Source organism: Notamacropus eugenii, chromosome 1 (genome assembly GCF_028372415.1).
Source record: "Notamacropus eugenii isolate mMacEug1 chromosome 1, mMacEug1.pri_v2, whole genome shotgun sequence".
Taxonomy (NCBI): Eukaryota; Metazoa; Chordata; class Mammalia; order Diprotodontia; family Macropodidae; genus Notamacropus; species Notamacropus eugenii.
This window is the reverse complement of record NC_092872.1, coordinates 504,446,185-504,450,054: the sequence shown is the minus strand read 5'-3', so window position 1 is coordinate 504,450,054 and position 3,870 is coordinate 504,446,185. Positions and strand designations below refer to the sequence as shown.

The 3,870-nt window shown below is 37.9% G+C and overlaps 1 long non-coding RNA gene across 1 annotated transcript; it reads right to left on the bottom strand.

Annotated features, from left to right (window-relative positions):
* Positions 1–484: 484 nt before the first annotated feature.
* LOC140527124 (uncharacterized) lies at positions 485–3,654 on the bottom strand. The gene is made up of 3 exons (XR_011974684.1): positions 3,576–3,654; positions 2,664–2,816; positions 485–2,349 (listed from the first exon to the last, which is right to left on the bottom strand). It is a non-coding gene; the product is annotated as an uncharacterized lncRNA (long non-coding RNA).
* Between the last annotated feature and the right edge of the window lie 216 nt (positions 3,655–3,870).

Here is a 3,870-nt window from a genome sequence, read left to right as displayed (position 1 = left end):
TGGGTCCCCTCTCCTATTGATAATATTCTAGACCTCTGGAAATTAATTGTATGTGCTTGGTACTTATTTACAAGTATACTGGTTGTATCCCTTGAGTAGAATGTAACCTCCTTCAGGCCAGGGACTGGTTGGTTTTCTTTTCCTGTATTCTCAGCATTTGGCACAGTTCTGGGATGTATCAGGCAATGAAAGAATAGGTGCTGAACTGAAATATGCTTTTAAAACACAATAGATGGATAGCATTTATATAACGATTTAAAGTTTGCAAAGTGGTTTATAAATGTTATCGCCTTTGATTCTTACTACATCTGTGAGGTGGGTGCTGTCATTATCCCTATTTTATTCATGAGGAAACTGATCTAAATAGAGATTAAGTGACTTGCTCAGGATCACACAGTTAGTAATTGTCTGAAGTCATTTTTTGTTTGAAGTCATTTTACTGAATCCAGGCTTAGGGCACTTTCCACTGAACACATAGCTGCTCATTTTTATTTTAATATTATCTTTTCTTTTCTTTTTCAATTAGCACACATTTGGTGGAACTCTGAATCGGTGCTGCCATTCTAGAGAGCAATTAGGAACTATACATTAAAAGTCATTAAAATGTGTTTACCTTTTGGCCCAGTAATGTCACGACCAGGTCTGTGGCTGGGAGACAGTAAATAAAGAGGAAAAACACACATGTGTACAGAAACATTTATAGCAGGTCTTGTTTTAGTGGTAAAGAACTAGAAACCAAGGAGATATCCGTCAATTGGGGATGAGCAAATTATGAAGTAAAATAAATTGAAAATCACCGTCAGGGCTGACGCAGCAGTCATATCCTTCTGTATTGCTGGTAGGTCGTAATCAGAAATTCAAGGAGTCCCTGAATCCTTTTACCCTCCCTGGGGAAGATGTGCATCACACATGTCTCATGTGTGGTAATTAGACATTCATACTTGATGTATAAATCACTCAGTTACTTTAGTTGGCAAGTGGTGTGTGCATTTTGGATGCATTATATGTCATAATTTCCTACATTACAATTAGAGATATTGCCCTTAAATGCAAATGAAAAGCTTGCTTCAGACCCATATGTAGGCATTATTTTTCATTTGCCCATCCAGAATAAAAGGGAGCCTCAAATTTCTAATTAAGGATCTTGCCAATAGTTAAAATAAAAATTTGGGATAATTAAATTAGAATCAACACATTATTTTTTGCCATGAAAGAACAATTTTCTGAGGTATGTCTTATTTATATGTAATGACTTATGTTTATGAAATAGAAATTCGTCTTTTTACCCAGTGCAAGCTTGTTGTTTTATTTTTTTTTTATGTAATAGACCTTTTGACTAACAATAACAGTCACTGAAAGAAATGTAGGATACGCACTAAACTTTTGGCTTTTTGGGGGGACAAAATTTAGGGATTTCTCAAGGTCATTAGGGTTTAGAACTTATTGAAAGGACCTGGATTAATTGGGGGAAGGAAGTGTACTCTGTCATTTCCCTTAAATTAATGATTCTTCTCTCCTCTTTGAGAATGCAAATCACTTCCTACACCTTCCTAAAGCATTTTCCTGGTCAGCAGTAATCCTTACCCAGCTGATGTCTATAATAATAACTGCTCACATTTTTATGCCATATGAAGGCCTTGGAAAGCTCTTTCTTCATAACCACCCTGGGAGGTAGGTTGTATATGAACTATTCTCTTCAGTTGGCTGATGGAGAAACTGAACATCAGAGCTATGAAATGACTTCTCTAAGGACACACTTTTACTACCAGCATCTGAACCCAACCTTCTGAATCTTAGAAGGGGCTTCATTTCACTAAACGGCATTTTAGTTCCTACTTATCCTTTAGAGCCCAGTTTTCCACCGTTTCCTGTTTTTAGGAAGTCTTCCTTAATACTGCAACTGACAATTTCAGAATACGTTAAAAGAAAGGACTGAATATTGATTAAATTTGAATTCATGTCCATCAAAAGAAATGGCATTGTCAGTAAGATATTACACCAAACAAGGGAAAAAGAGTTCAAGAAGGTCTGAGGGTTGTCTCTGCTGTATCTCCCCCCCCCCCACACACACTTTCTGCCACTATTCTTCCCCAAGGGCACTCTGGAATGTCATGCATTGGGCTTATTCCATTGCCCCATGTTCCCAAGTTGGGGCTTTCACCTAAAGTGAGGCATTGTTAGAATCAGAGGTGAGTTCCTTAAAATGAGAGGTTCCCAGTTAAGGTGATCGTCTCAGCTCCTCTCAGCAGCAAGGGTAGAGTTTGCTTTCAGGGTCACGTTGTTCTCCTTCTGTTAAGTATTCCTCACTGAATAAGGGTGGGGAGGAACTCTACAGTAGATTTCTTCAGGCTGGAAAAATAAAAAACACAGTAGGAGGAACTATGTACATTCTACCTACCCTCCACCTTCTTCCACTGAATAAATTTGGAAGGATTGAGTTCCTCTCTTTAGCTTATACAGGCCACTTCTAACACAGAAGAAAAGTACAAGTAGTTTGGGCTCAGACTTGGTGCCTTTAAAATGGAAGTGAGGAAAGGCAAAAAAGTCAAATTTAACAATATTTACTAGAAATGGAGAATGCACTAAAAAAGTTAAAAAAGAAAAAAAGAGAAAAGCCTGTTGTTTGATGTTGGGTTGTTTCTTTGAACTTTCAAGAGACCTACTTTTCAGCTGGCTCCTTTCAAGAGATCTCTTCTGCACACTGTCACTCCCATATCATAGATTAAAGCCAACCTTACTTAGGTCTTTCTTATTAGGACTCCGATTGCAGAAGTGAGATGAAAGATTGATGCAAAAAGGGATACCATTTTCAGTATCTGAAAATGAAAGAACAGAAGAGGGAGAATGGAGAAGAAGGAAGAAAATGCTCTTGGCTGCATATTAAGACTATTTCTCTCACTCTTTGCTGAATGGTGTTCTACTTGGCTACAGCTGAAGGCTAAAAGCCTTTCCAGTTTTTGGGTAGTACAAGCCCCTATCTGAGAAACAATGTGACATCACTGAAAGAACATTGGATTTGAATCTGAGTCATGGCTTTTACAGTTACTTTTAGTACCATCTGGGGCTGGACAAACTCTAAGGTCCTTTCCAGATCTACATCCTGGGGTTCCATAGCAGCTTGTTTTAAAAGCTGATTGCATTATTTTATTTCTGAATGTATTATTCACCATCAAATACTTACCATGATTATATAGTAAAACCATAATTTCTGGATTCAGAAAAATAGTGGTAGTGAAAATCATGAAGTTTAATTGTTTTCCCACCCCAAAGTAATGAACTTTCTTTCAGCCTACGCTTTTGACCACCCACTTCTAGACATTTTCCACTCCATGAATTTTTTTGGTACCATTCTGTACTGGTTCTCCACCTAACTTTATGGCTGCTCATTATCAGCCTCCTTTGCTGAATCATCATACATGTCTCCCCTCCCCCCACCCCATCTCCACTTCCATGCATGGGTGTAATCTAGGGCTCTGTCCCAAGAACTCTTTTTTTTCCTCTTTACATTTACATATATACATATACACATACATTTACCTTGGTAATCTCATAAACTCTATAGGTTCAGCCATTACCTTCATGAAGACAACTCCAGATATAATAAGACCTGTCCTACTCTCTCTCCCTCACTGCAGGACCACATCACCAACTGCCACCTGGATGTTCCATATGAATCTCAACTTCAACATGTCTCAAATAGAACTCAGACCATCCTATATTTCTAACTTCTCTATTTCTTTTGAGGATAGCATCATCTTGTTAGTTACCCAGATTCGTCATCTCCTTTACCTTTCATATTCAATTAATTGCCAAGCCTTATTAATTCTGCTTCTAAAATATTTCTCTTTTCTGTCCTTTTCTCACCACTCA